The sequence below is a fragment of the Equus asinus genome, chromosome 5, assembly GCF_041296235.1.
Source record: "Equus asinus isolate D_3611 breed Donkey chromosome 5, EquAss-T2T_v2, whole genome shotgun sequence".
Lineage (NCBI taxonomy): Eukaryota > Metazoa > Chordata > Mammalia > Perissodactyla > Equidae > Equus > Equus asinus.
In genome coordinates this window covers 3,805,504-3,820,795 of record NC_091794.1, presented here as the reverse complement: position 1 = coordinate 3,820,795, position 15,292 = coordinate 3,805,504, and the positions used below count along the sequence as shown (strand labels likewise).

Genomic DNA, 15,292 nt, shown 5'->3' with positions numbered 1-15,292 from the left:
TTGGACTGCCTCTCCCCACACTGGGCTTTTACAGATGGGCACACGCCCATCTTTCGGGTACAAAACATTACAGACGTTTCCCTCCTTTGTCTATCCCACCAGCCCCTTAAGCAGTATCAGTTCTAGGGATTGATGAAATGGAGAGAAAGGTTATAGTCACAAACTGTGCTGCAATACAACCCTAATGCTCCCAGCCTCACTCTTCCCAGCCCCATCCCTCGATATTTCAGCAAATCCATTATTTTTTTCCTCCATGGTTCTGTTGAGTATCCTAGAGCAGTGATTCTCAAACTTTCGTAAGCCCAAGCATCAAACTGGAGGGAGCCTGTTTCAATGCACACAGCAACCACGAAAGCATCGTTTATAAAATCGAACAAACCCTACGGAACTGACTTGAAAATAGTCAGATTTTTTAGACTCTCCTAATCCTTTCTCAAACCAAAAGGAGCTTGTTTTTCCAAGAACTGGGTAGAAAAAGCATATTCAGCAACGATTCTGGAAACATTGTTCTATTCCCCAAGCACAAAAACCCTGTGGCTATCTCAACCGACAGCATACCACACCAGGAAGAAACACCCTGACTTTCACTTTTCAAGATCTGAGCACACACGCACCCAGCCCCCCTGCCCCTCTGCACCCAGTTTCCTTCAGACCCCTTGGAGGCTCGGTCCCACCCCAGCTCTTGGACTGGTCCTGGCCCAAGAAAAGGGAGCCTGAGGAGCCCTGGAGCAGCATCTCAGCTGCGTGGTCAGGTTCCTGCTGGTGCACGCCCACCGGGGACACCTCATCCACCAGGCCTGGTTCCTGGTGCTGGGTCCCTGAATTATACCCTGGTTTTCCAATGTCTGCATTCTTCTCTCTCTCAGCCACGCCATCAGCCGTGCAGCCCAACTTCCAATCCTTTAGTAGCCAGATCCTAAAGCATGTCCTTATCCATCCCTCATGCACTCTGCTTCCTCAGGGACAGATGTTCTGCTTTTCTGCTGCTCGGTCTCTCTCACACCCAGCATGCTGCTGCTCAACAGTAATGCTCACCAACTTGCATCTCTGTGCAAATTAGAAGACGACGCCCCTCCGGCTCCACACAGCCCTCTGGGCACATATCTCAACATCGGCAGGACTCCAGCTACAACCTTCCCCTCAGCCAGGTGCCCCTGTTCATGGCTCACCTCCACTCCCTTACCGGGTGGCCCTGCTGACCGCCTGCATCCGTGCCACCCCCAGAGAGGCCCTTCTCCATTTAGGTCTCCACCAGTCCTCAGCTCACACCGACACACACTTGAGACTGTCTGTCTGAACTTGGCCGACAGATCTTACATCCTCACTTCCTTCCTCTTTGTATTTATTGCTCAGTTTATGACTCTGCTCTGCAATCTCGTGATGGTGTGAGCATCAGCTCCAGCTCTCGAGATGCAGTAATGTCCCATTTTTGGGTCCAGCCCCATGGATCCCCCTACCTTCCTAGATCTAGTCATCTCCCTAAGGCCTTAACAGAGACACACAGGACCCCACAGTAACAGATGTGAAGGCCTCAGTCCTGTTTAACTCATTTACTGCCCCTCTTTAAGTTATGGTCTTTATTACTAGTTGGAAGATCCTCATTTACAAACCAAGGACCTCCAGCCTCTGGTGGTGAGGATCCTGTGAGTAACAGCACAGTTTATAACTACTTACTACACGCCCAGCACCAAGACCTTTCTCACAGGGTGTGGCACCTCCAGGCTAGGGATGCTCATTTCCCAGGTCAGCGGCCTGAATCCAAACCCAGATCCATCTGGGTATATAAATTGCACATTATGGGAAACTATAATTACAGTATTTTTTAACTATAATATCATAACTTAATATATTCACTTAATATCTTTTTTAAGTAAAGTAAGGGAATGATGTTAAATGTATACATTTATTAAAATACATTTACTTAGAAACATTATAATATAAAAAACTGCTCATTTCACAATTAAAGAGATAACTCTTAAGGAACCAGTAGTCTGGTTGGTGAGGTTTCTGCTAGAACAGCCTGAAATTCTCAATCAGCCATAATTAAGGAATAAAGAACAACACACACAAAATTAAGTCATATACAATATTACACTTGAAAAAGCCAAATTTAAATCTGAAGTGTGGAGCTACTGCTATTTGATACAAATTAAAGAAAAAATCTCTGATGTTACTGAGTACATTAATAGAAAATTATAATTTTTTTGAAAGATTGGCACCTGAGCTAACATCCGTTGCCAATCTTTTTTTTTTCCTTCTTCTCCCCAAAGCCCCCCAACATATAGTTGTATATTCTAGTTGTGAGTGCCTCTGGTTGTGCTATGTGGGACGCTGCCTCAGCATGGCCTGATGAGCAGTGCCGTGTCGGCGCCCAGGATCTGAACTGGCGGAACCCTGGGCTGCCCAGGCAGAGTGCGCGAACTTAACCACTCGGCCACGGGACCGGCTCCCAAAAATTATAATTTGATTTATGTGCCTCCTCTCCCAAAAAACTATTTGTATAGTTCCGTGGGGGATCATAATTGCCCACCCCAAAATGTGTCTCTTTGGCTTGATTTTTTTTTTTTTAAGATTTTATTTTTTTTCCTTTTTCTCCCCAAAGCCCCCCGGTACATAGTTGTGCATTCTTCGTTGTGGGTTCTTCTAGTTGTGGCATGTGGGACGCTGCCTCAGCGTGGTCTGATGAGCAGTGCCATGTCCGCACCCAGGATTCGAACTGACGAAACACTGGGCCGCCTGCAGCGGAGCGCGCGAACTTAACCACTCGGCCACGGGGCCAGCCCCCCTTTGGCTTGATTTTTTATTTTATTTTATTTTTTAAAGATTGGCACCTGAGCTAACATCTGTTACCAATGTTTTTTTCTTCTTCTCCCCAAAACCCCCCAGTACATAGTCGTATATTCTGGTTGCAGGTCCTTCTAGTTGTGGCATGTGGGACACCACCTCACCATGGCCTGATGAGTGGTGCCAGGTCCAGGCCCAGGATCCGAACCAGCGAAACCCTGGGCCACCCAAGTGGAGCACACAAACTTAGCCACTCGTGGCTGGCCCTCACTTATTTTTAAGAACAAAATACTCTGGAAAAAGACTCTGACCGTCCCCCAACTGTCTGAAAGAATTTAACACAGAAGGCCTGTTCCAGGAAGGAGCTAATGCCATAAGAGAACTGTAATGTAATGTAAAACGTGTCTCAGGTCACACTGTCTATGGTTGGCCCATTTGCTTTTCCATCTCTGTGTAAATTGCCTTCCTCTCCCTGACGTCCCAAACCTCTACCCCAAACACCCTCCTTTGTCTTTAGCTGAAGACGGTATTTAGGGGAGCGATCTCAGCCATTTTGGCGAGTTGCTCAGTTTTCCTGGGTGTCTCCCACATGTAGATGTTATAAAGCTTTGTTTGATTTTCTCCCATTATTCTGTCTCATGTCAATTTAACTCTTAGGCCAGCCAGAAGGACCTAGAGGGGAGAGGACTAATTCTTCCTCTCCTACAGTTTCAACAATTTGGACCAACTGTATATACATTCTGGCTGATTTTAAATACACAGTTCTTTCTTTCCACACAGCAGAAACACAACATGTATAACTGGCTCACTTTCTTTCTCTCCTCTTCCCCCAATTCTTCTGCTAACACAGTGACACGTAGTGAGTTTCCACACAGACACTTGTCTCTCCATCTCTCTCTCAAGAAAGTCATGGCTGTGCCAGATTTCACCCTTAGCACATGGAGACACATCTTTTCACCCAGTTATAGCCAAGCCCTCGCGGCCAAACAGACGACTGGATCCTCCCCTGGAAAGTGGGTGTGCTCGCTACAAAGAACAGAAAAAGGAGAGGAGTGACTTTTCAGCAGACTTTTGGTTTTTAATAGCACAGCAGAACACACTAAAATCATTCAGCTAACAGCATACTATGCTGGATGTGAAAAATAAATGAACTGCACGTTCTGCTTTTAACATCTCTCCTTTTAGACTCAACTACATTGAAAATACACAAAGCAGCTTTTAAGGGAACATCTTATGCTCCTGCTGTTGATTCATATTTTCTCCCAGAGACCAATTTCTTCTCCTAGACTGGAATTTTTCTCTATTTCCTTATATTAATATCCCACTGATAAGAAGGCCTCTAAGGAGTATTAGATATTATTAACAGGTTAATGATTGTGGCCAATTTTTTATGTTAATTTTGTTGAGATAAAATTTTTATATAGTAAAATTCATCACTTTTAAGTGTACAATTTGATGAGTTTTGACAAATATACGCAATCATGTAATAACCACCAAAATCATACTAAACATTTTCCTCGACCCCAAAAGTTCCCATCTTTATCTTTGCAGTCGACTTCCTCCCCAGCTTCCTGGCTCCTGATTTGTTTATCATTTCAGTTGTGCTTTTTCTAGAACTTCATACACATGGACTCCTACAGCATGTATCTTGTTTCTGGCTTATTTCAATTAGTACAATGCTTTTGAAAAAACTGTCCATGTTGTTGCTTGTACCAGGAATTCATTCCTTTTTATGGCTAAGTAGTATTCCACTGTATGGCTAGACCACAAAACTGGAGCTTGTCAATTCACCAGCTAACAGACATTTGGTTTCTTTTCAGTTTTTGGCTATTATAAATAAAGCTACATCGCACATTCAAGTACAAGTCTTTGGGTGGGTGTATGTTTTCAGGGGTCATATAGTAAATGTATGTTTAACTTAATATGAAAATTTTATATTGCATTCTGGTGCCTATTTCTGAACACCAGATTTGCCTCAATCCCTTAGTTAGAAGGAAAAAGCCCCTACCTATAACAATTCTAATTATTGATGCCACTGAATAATACAGATCACTGACAAGGGTAAGAATGGATTAATCTATTAATACTGAGCACTCATTACAAGTGTGTATTCTACTTCAGGATATGGGGAAGAGAGTTCACCACCTGGTGAGGAAGCTAAGCTACACTGTTTCAAAATGAATATGATTATCTGTTGTGAGAAGTAAAGCTAAATATTTTATTTATTCATTTATTTTTTCCCAAGGAAGACCAGCCCTGAGCTAACATCTACTGCCAATCCTCCTCTTTTTGCTGAGGAAGACTGGCCCTGAGCTAACATCCGTGCCCATCTTCCTCTACTTTATATGTGGGACACCTGCCACAGCGTGGCTTGATAAACCGTGCCCAGGTCCATGCCCAGGATCTGAATCGGCGAACCCCAGGCCGCTGAAGCACAGCATGCAAACTTAACTGCTGCACCAGCAGATGGACCCCTAAAGGTAAATATTTTAGACCCCTGGTACTCAAAGTGTGGTCCATGGACCAGTGGTATTGGCATCACCTGGGAAGTTGGTGGAACTGTAGAATCTCATCTCCACCCCAGCCACATTGTCAAATCTGCATTTTAACAAGCCCCCTGGGGATCTGAGTGTTTGAGAAGTACCACCTGAGGAGGTCAGAAGACAGAGGAATTACACCCCACTGAGGGCATCAGGGCTTCACAGTCTTTGAGAGGAACTGGAAGCGCACCCTAAATTCCACGCTGCCCCTTTTAAAAGTCTTTTGGGCTTGACCTTTTAACACTTCCAATCAACAGAATTTTCTCTGAAGAAACTAGTTACACTCTCTTAGAAAATAAGTTGCTTTGAAAAAATTTCCCTCCCCACTCTAGGGGATGTTTGTGGTTTCTCTGTAAATCCCTGGACATTTTCATTCCTACTTTGTTTTCGGTCTAATCCTTCCATTTACTACCAGTATCACTATGATAAGACTGGTACCTGTGAGAGGAACCATCGGACTCCTCTCAGATTACACCCAAAGGAACACACTCCATCCTGCATCGCCTTCTGCGTCACCTAAGTACGACCGAATCACCAGCCAAACCTTTACAACAACGTTTCCAATTATTGCTATTCACAGGTTGGACCCAAGAATGACAGATTTTAGAGGTGGAAAGACCACAGGAGTTCAGGGCATGTAGGCCAAGTAAGGTGCTATGTCACCACACTACCGAAGAGGCAGCCAGGATTTAGGAAAATTTACAAATTTGCCAAAGGTGACCTCACTCATAAGTAGCAGCGTCAGGAGCGCGGGAGAACGTCTTCATGAGGCTTTTCCCCCAGCACAATTCAGGGTCATCGTGGTGCACAATGATAACCCACTGCCCTTCATCTTGTTCCCATCCTCTCTGATCTCCACGGTTTCGATTCCTGAGCCACCTGCCTTGGGGGTGCCGCACTGGCCTGGGTCTCACTCCTCTCACCTCCCTGCCTGTGCTCCTAGGTCTCGTCCTGCTTGGCACACCTAACCACAGGTGTTCTCAAGCCCTTATCTTAATCCTGTTTCCTAAACCCAGGGTCTCGTTACTTCTCAGCTACCAGGAAGGATCACTAATCTTTCTTCCCTTTCAACAAGCCCACATGCTGTACCGGGCATAAAATCCTCAACACCCAGCTCTCCTTTTGTCCCTGCCTGGGGAAAAACCTTCAGTGGCTTCCCACTGTCACCAAATAAACATAAAATCTCTTGGCCTGGCATTTCAGACTTCTATAATCTGGTCCTTCCATCTAACTTCGCATCTTCTTCATGCAGTTTATTCTCCGTATGTGGCAGCACAATTCGGAGTTAAGATTGCTTGCTTGGCCATCAGATACCCCAGGTCTGAGTCTCAGCTCTTGCTCTGACTAGTCATATGACCCTCAACCTCTTTATACCTCAGTTCCCTCCGCTGTAAAATGGGAATAATGATACTACCTAATAGAGTTACTGTAAGTGGTAAATATAAAGCACGTAGAAAGAGGTCTGGCACACGTAAGAACTCCCGAGGTCTAGTTTTACCTCTTCTTTTAAAACTAATGAAGCATCAGCCACCCATACTCCAAGCCCTCACTAACTTCATAACATCCCAGTAAAGATCCTAATGAACTCATGAAATTATGCTAGTAATGGCCTCAAAAAATTAAGCTTCCATTACTGTGCTAGCTAGGATTTCTGCACATTCGTTTTAGCACTTCAGAGGACCTATGATAGCAAGGATTACTCATCTGCTTCTAAATATAAAACCCAAGGCAGTAAAGACAGTAAGTCAGTAGCAAAACTCGTCTTAGAATTAGATCCTGCTTCTGGCTATAGAAGCCACACCTCTTTATACCTTTCATAATAAAACTGCTCTGAGTCTTAAAAACAACCAACCAACCCAGATTTGTAATCAGCATATCAAATTTATGTCTTGAAGCAAGAAATAAAATCTTGAAGTCTACAAATAATCTGAGTTGGCAGACAGGTTTCATCTTACACTCTGATTTGGATCCCTTATAATGTTGAGAAGGATTCAAATACTGTGTTGTAGGCTCAGAAGTGAGCACCGGGGTCAATCAGCAATGTCTAACAAGGTAAGGATTTGTCAGCCGGAGACTGGAGAATGGGGCAGAAGAACAAACACTGCGACACACGGCAAGCAAAATAGCTGGAATTTTCTGAACACTTACGTGACAGAACTGTTCTAAGTCCTTTGATGTATAATTCTTTTAATCCTCAAAACCAACCTTAAAGAAAGGTGCTATTGTCATCCCTATCATGCGATGAAGACACTGAAGCACAGAGAAATTACAATGTACCCAAGGATACCCAAGTAGTAAGTGGTGGAGCCGGGATTTGAACCCACGCACACACCAGAATCCATGCTCTTCACCAGTATGCTATAAAGACTCAAAATATTTCCATCTTCTTGATGCCAGGAGATGTAAAGATTGACAGGAAAAGCAGTTCCACAAATCACCAAGATGATTATAGCCCAGATTCCATTAAATTAAGATGTCTGAATAATCTCGTGAATAATCTCAGTCATAACAATGAAGAGCTCAGGAGATTCCTAAGGACTAAATGCCAAACCCACTGTGACTGTCCAAATTCGCCAGCACCACTAACGCACAATGTTCTCAGTCAATGTGTCCTTCACAAAACGATGTCCAAACCAAACAGTGAGGTAACAAATTTTCTAGTAGAATAATTGTTCTCTGATGAACCTTAACAAATCAGAAAGACTATGGATTCATGGGTAAAACATGGAGCTAAATCCTGGTGGATGTTTGAGCTCCAGAGCTTTCTCAGAACAAATTTCTAAACTGGTGTCTTAAAATTTATACATTGGAGTTCCAGGAATGGTAAGGAGAATACACTTAAAAATTATACGAAGGTACTTTAATGAAATTATTATTAATCGCAGCATTTAATGGCAGAGATGGAACTAGAGTTCATTCTAGTGAGAAAACAAGGCCCAGAGAGGCCAAGCACCATGCCCAAAGCTACACAGCTTGTTAACAGTAGTTTCTACAATAGTTGTGCAGCACATAATGTTCCAGTTTTAACTTTAGAGTTTTCTTACTCTTTCATTTCCATATTGGTTTAGAACAGTCCCAAAGGAGGCCCACTCAGACTGAGAATAAAAGTAATTTTTAAAATTTCCATAGCTCGACTTTGGGATATGCTGAAGAGTCCTTGATTACATTAATAGTCTCATAGGCCCTCTGGCCACATGTTAAACTAGGAAGAGAGAAACTAACAGGCAGCCGTATGCAAAGAAGGAGAGGGTATTTTAAAGTCACCTGCCAGAGGTGGAAACATTGTATAAGAGCATCTCAAGTGTTCAAACTCACATGTGAGAGGTCTGGGACAATGGCAGTGTTGCTTTGGCTCACCGGCACGTTTAGGAATCTGTTCCCCAAAGGCCCTCTCTTCCTGAAGGTGAAGGAGGTGGTGCGGGAGGCTCAGGAGGCCTTCTGCTAAATCGTTGGGGCCTCTCCCCCAGAAATTATCCAAGACAGACGGTGGTGCTGGTTTTTCCTTTGCAAGTGCTGAAATAAAACACAAGGAGGGCACATTGATAAGAATGGCTCAGCTACTCATGAAAACTTTTAAGCCGTTAAAGAAATTTTAATGAAAACACTATTTTAATAAACTCACTTCTGACCCCTCCCAAAATGCTTTACAGGATGATGAAATTACCAAAAACAAACAAACAAACAAATCCAACAGCAAAATGGGCAGCACGTATTACATTCCAGTAGTTCATGACTGGTTATCCACAGGGTCCGGCTCAGTCTCCTTGAAAAAAGTAACGCATGCAGCTCAATTAATCCAAGGCAGCTGGGTGACGACAGCACCGGGTCTTACTGTTCATCTTCTCTCCCCACATGCACAGCTTTACCGTGCACTGCGGAGGGGAGAGGAGCTGCTGCTCTGACACCCTCGGAAGAGGAAGGCAGGGCAGGGAGAGAGCAGCATGAGGAGGAGGTCAAGAGAATAAAAATATCCAGCAGAAAGTGAGGGGAAGAAAGCCGGGGCCACCGGAGGGAAGAGGAACTAGCTGGGAAAGTGCTTTGGGCCACTTTCTCAAAAGATGTGGAAAACAACTCAAACTGCTCCTGGTACAGCTTTTTTTACACAAGACTAACCCCGACACAAAAACCTCATGCTCTGTATTTCTTGTGTTAGTAGAAAATGTTATTTTTAAAAAATTCTTAGGAAACAAATATCAAAAAGCAAAACCCACAAAAATATGGCCAATATTTTATTTCAGAAGCCACTTATGAACTCTAATGTCCTGCAATAAGGAAATAATCATGCTTAATTATTATGGAAATCATATAGTAACATGAAAAAGTATTTAGATTCTACCAAGAGAGATTCTAAAAAGCTGAGGACACTGAGATTATTTCTGTTACATATAGGTGTGTGCAACACATTACTGAAAGGCATTAGAGAAAAATGAAATCAGTTGATGTGCGGAATTGTGGATTACAGGGAATTTTTTCTTAAAAGTTTAAAATTTATAGAGAAACAGAAAATGCTTCTTTTCATCTATTTCTATATGCATTTCACTGTTGTAACGCTAAGACGCATTTGGAAATCAGCAGAGCTGTGCTCTTTAGTGGCTATTATTATAACAGGACTATCCACCATGAGAGGGAATTTTGAACCTAAGGAAATTATGGATAATGATAAATTTGTGCCTCAGAATCATTCTCCCTAAATGTATGGCAAGTACAGCTCCTGGGTTTCTCTCATCTTCTACCGGCTACTATTATTACCAGCTGGAGTAAAGCAGCAATCACACTTTTGAAGTTGGAAGGGTCCTTTAAGATGATCTCATCTGAATGGGTTGGTAAGGAGACCTCAACAAAGGCAGACCAGGAGCAGCTGCGGGATGGGTTTAGTTACACCTGGAGAAGCTTAACTGAGGGAGGGAACAAGAGAGCCCATTCTCGTGTTTGAACAGCCTTCCTAGAGAAGGGGCACTGGCCTGCTTCTGAAGGTTACTGGGGTTTAAGCCAAGGCCAGTGATGGCCACAGTCAAGGACTTAGGTGTGAGGTCAGTGCGGAGGAACCTGCTACTATTTAGGTTTCCTAAAGATCATGCAGGTTGCGTTCTTGGCAATGAGTTGCTCCTTACTAAAGATATTCTGCTCTAAAGCCCACTGGAGAGGGATTTGGACAGCACTGCTTATTAAACTTTAACGTCCATTGGCATCGCCTGAGCACCTTGTTAAAAATGTCAGTTCTTGTTCAGTAGCTCTGGGCCTGAGAATCTGCATTTCCAGCAAGCTCACAAGAGATGCCAATGCTGTGGGTCAAGATGGTGGGTCCCGAGTGTCCAGGACGTAGTTTGATTACAAGCATTAGAATGTTATTTCAACCACTGCCTCCCTAAGGGCACAGAGTCTTCTGACCATGACTACAAGGTACTCTCCCACCCTGAGTGGGGAGCGGATGATTAATAAATAGCTTACGTGGTTATGAGCACGGTTTTATGAGTCCACAGATTCAAATTTCCAAAAAAGTTTGTATCTTGGTATCTTGCAGTGCCCCCTACATCATACGATAACTAATTTTGCACAATTCTAAAGAAGAGATGTTTCACTTCCATTAAAAAAAAAGTGATGCTCTTACTCTAAGCTTGGCAAATAATTGAAAGCAAATAAGTGTGTTCTGATGAATGAATGGACGATTGAATGAATAAATATATGCTCGGCATTCAAAATGCAATTATTTGTGGTTTCAGTGTACTACAGTTAACAGAGAAGTAGGATGAGAGGAAATATGGCTATAAAGTAATTTTTCCCAGTGACTGATGTTATAAAATCGTGTCTCCAAAGGTGGGAGGGGGAGTCTCCTGAGGCCCAATTTGTAGTCTTCCTTTTCTTCAATGTAGAGCTTTGCATTATTTTCCTAGCCCTGAATTTCACCTCCCCACCTCCCAACTGGATCATAAAAATTTCCTTCAATGCTTTGAAAGTCCCCGTTTCTTGCCTGTGCATAATTGGCTCTGCTCCCTTACATATGTAAGAACTTTGGGCTTTCAATCAGTTCAAAATCCTATGTGACGTCTTTCCTGGAAAAATATGCTAATATCTGAACACACACAGGCCGTCCTCAAATTTTAAAGCGTTCTTAGGTTTCTCTCCCAGACTAAATGAAATCACAGCAAAGAGGGAACTCATTTCCTGCCTTTTCTCTGACTCTGAAAGTCCCCCTTCCAAAGGGTTTACTGTTTTAGTTTGCTTAAAAGTTGTAGGTAACATTCCATCGGATCTACACAAGCCCTTTCCTCAAACTGCTTATTGCGTCAGTTTGTTCTGAGGGAACGTAGCTTATTCTGCTCCCTGGGAAGTGTCACCTCCTGTTTGATAATCCCTCTGTTGCTGTCTTTAAAAGAAAGAAGTGAGTTAGCTCAGGGGTGAACAATCTGAGGGGCATATATCAAATCTTAAGATTAAGGTGTTGGAAACTGTCCTGCTCTCCACAGCAAACGAAAACATGTGGCGACACTTATATTACAATCCATCAGATGATCCTCTAAGGCCAAATTACAAATACGATGCAAACCTGAATATGGGGTACCTTATAATTATTAATACAAGTAAGCCAATACATGCGATACATATTTTTTATAAAATCATATAACCCTAGATTTACTTCCTAACACTGGTAGGTTAACCCCTTAGGCAAAGTGAGTCAAATTCATTTCCTGATAAAATTAACTCTGAAAATTTTCACCTTCTACTACAACTTTCTTGATTTAGTCAATAAACAATTTCCCATTTGTCCTAGGCACTGAACGTACAGTAGTACAGAAGAAAAACAGTTTACAATCCAGGAAAGAGGCAGAAATTAGCAAGGAGTTCCTAAGAAATGACTAAATTACAATCATGGTATGACTAGAAGTGACCTGGGTGGGGAAGGACAGGGAGCTGCTCTGAAGAATTTAAGAGAGTTCTTAGAGAATTTCTCTGAGAAGGAGTTAACCAGATGAAATAGGGTGGAAAGCATTCCAGGCAGAGGAAACAGCATTTGCAAAGATTCTGAGGTAAGAATGAAAAGAGTGCACTGGAAGAATTGAGGCTGCTGACAGTAGGACGGATGGTGAAAATAATAACAGCTAATCTTTTTTGCATGCCCTCTACAGGCACAAACTCACACAATCCTAACAGCAGCGCTGAGACAAGCACAGTTATCCTAATTCTATAGATAAGGAAACCGAGGTCAAGAAGTTGACTTGTCCAATGTCTCAGAGCTAGAAGGTGTCAAGCCAGGGTCTGGCCTCCAGTCTGCTGCCAGGGTCTCTATTCTCAGTCTATCAGCTGGCATAGCTTCTCAGGAGCCAGGTCAACCTGGAGCTTTCCTCGTGTTCCAGATCATTCTGACAATTTTCATTTTTCACAGAAGGACATCATGAAATACAGACGTATTAGTGTAGCTTTAGTCTCATTTCCAGAGTCTTGATAAAGGTATGGTTCCTGGCTGGAACCTATTTCATTAGGAAACAGTACATGGGAATTTTTTTATTACAAAATTGTAATTTTTTTATTACAAAAATGTTAATAGAAGTTCAAATGTTAATAATAACAAATGCCATGAACCCATTAAGCAAAACAACCGTGTCTTCTAGGGGAATTCTTTAAATGTAGACTTATGTCCCCCACTCTACCCTGTTCTTCTCCCAGAGGCAACCACTATCGTGAGCGCTACAGAACGCCAGTCCACTCTTTATTCACACCCATGCACACACATTCACAAACATCGTAGGTTATATGACTGTTTTAAGTGATGTTTAATGTTTACATAATAAATACATAATATTCTGAAATTTGTGCTTTGAGGTCCATCCACATTGCTGCAGAAACGTGTGTTTCATTCTCTTGAACTTCTGTAGAGAATTTTATCCACCAAATGGCACAAAGTTATCCATTTGCTACAAGCAGACATTTAGGTTGTTCTCAGAGAATTGCTTATCTAAATGTCATTTTGGAGCCAAATCTCTTTTTTTCAATCTAGAAAAAACAGTTTTACTAAGACAGTGAATCTTACAAAATGCTAGAAATACTTCAGAATTCAAACTTCACTTTGAAAGAGTGTTTTTCTAAAACATAAATCTTTGATAATTCAAGTTGTATAAAAATACCTAGATATTTAAAATACTATGATTCTGAAAGTTAATAGTATTTTAAATTAGAAAATAAATTCCTAGTTAAGTGAATCTATAGCACTCCTGTTGAAAACATATTGAAGAGAAAGCAGACACAGTTTCCCTTCCTGATAACCACACGAACTGGGCAGAAAAGTCAGAGGGTTGGAGCAAGTAGATAAACAAACGCAGGTTTCTCTGGAATGCTTTGTTCTGTGCTCTGGCCAGAAAATAAGCCAGGGCACAACCCACAGAAAGATAACAAAATCTCTCTTTAGAATCAAGGGAGTGGGCAGTGCCTACTATGCGCGAGAGGTAACGTTTGAGAAGGCAGACAATGAAACGGAGCAATAAAACACCTAGTCTTTGACTCTGAAGTGTTAGATCTATAAACAGTGTGGTGAAAACAATCATCTGTTTACATTCACAGAAAATTTTAGCTCAAGGACACCGTATCCAGGTTTATTATCAAGTGCAAACTGAAGTCAAGCCCACAAATATGGGAAGACCCATCTACAGGATTCCTATACCTCTAACATTATTTTTTATAAACAAGAATCAGAGAAAACCTCACAAAGCAGACGTTTTAGAATGTGGATAACTGTTTACGAATGGCTGCATTCTTTACACTATAAAAGCACCTAGTCTAGACAACGCGAAGGGAAATCTGAAGAGAGGCATTTCTCCTCGGAAGGAGGGGAAAAGTCTCTTCCAGTAGATTTCTACAGAGGCGGACACATCCCCAAGAAGGCAATCGAAGAAAGGAGTGTGGGTTTCCACTGAGAGAAGTAACTCCACACTGGGGGCCACTATGGAGCTGGACCGTTCGGCCCCATTTCACAAACAACTAGCCAACTGTTGGAGCACATTCCATAGGCAAGCCAAGGAGATATCCCTTCTTCTAGATCCCTGGCTTCCAGCCCAAGAAATCCTCTTGGACCTAGGGAAACCCTCCCAGGCTTCAGGAAGCAGCCCTGAACTCAACGGAAATTTACCCTACCAGGAGTTCAGTGAAAGAACTGGCCAAGCAGATGGAGCAGCTCCATCATCCACTCATCCATCTGTCCATCCATCCATCCTACACAGAAAGGCATTACCCATCTATCAGATGACACAAGATCTCAGGGTGCAGGGACTGTCTGAGCTGAGAGCAGACAGGTACAGAGGCAAGTGCACAGAGCCACACATTGAAATACAGACAATGAAACACACCAAGCATAACCTTTTGCCTCACTCTAACCTCTCAACTACAGGTTCAAAGTACATTATATTATCATTTTCCAATTACACAATATGTATGTTATACAGAATATAGGATTAGCTTAAACATGCAATTTTTTTTTGCATTCTCCCTCAAAGGGAAAAATATATAGTATAAACAGCAGGAAGGAGAAGTTGAAAGAGGTTTAGCAAGAGAATAAGGAATCACATAGAACAGAAACCAAAACTAGGACTACATAAAGCTCACCATAGTGACCGGCAGTAAGCAATGGCTTCTTACGGAAAGCACGGGACAGGTCAGCAGCGCACAGGCCCGCAGCAGCTGCTCCAGCCTACAGACACAGGAGGCTAAGGGACATGGCCACGCAAAGAGCATTTAAGACAAAGCCACCAGTGAGGCCCTCGGTCCCAAAGCAAGGCCACAGGAGAAGAGGGCAGGAAGTGGCCTGAAGCTGTGGAGTCACCCTGGGGACTTCATAACAGTGCGGTCCTTGTGTCTCCTAACACCAGAAACTCAGCCCGGAATAAAACACAGGTGCGTTGTGAGGCAGTTTAAAACCAATCTTTGCTGAAGAAAGAACTCGGTCGTCTCATCTGCTCTGCATAGTTTCTCATTACCAACAG

At 42.7% G+C, this 15,292-nt stretch overlaps 1 protein-coding gene across 41 annotated transcripts in view; it reads right to left on the bottom strand.

Moving 5' to 3' along the window:
* ST3GAL6 (ST3 beta-galactoside alpha-2,3-sialyltransferase 6) overlaps positions 1–15,292 on the bottom strand; it is an 85,562-nt gene that overhangs the window by 57,654 nt on the left and 12,616 nt on the right. For 18 of the 41 annotated variants that reach the window (XR_011503124.1, XR_011503125.1, XR_011503122.1 and 15 more), the window contains one exon: positions 8,640–8,837. The gene's annotated coding sequence lies outside the window, so the exon portion shown is untranslated. Of the gene's footprint in view, positions 1–1,169; positions 1,333–8,639; positions 8,838–8,946; positions 9,088–15,292 lie in introns of those variants that run through there. The other 23 variants (XM_070508585.1, XM_070508606.1, XM_070508576.1 and 20 more) reach the window with 10 other exon arrangements.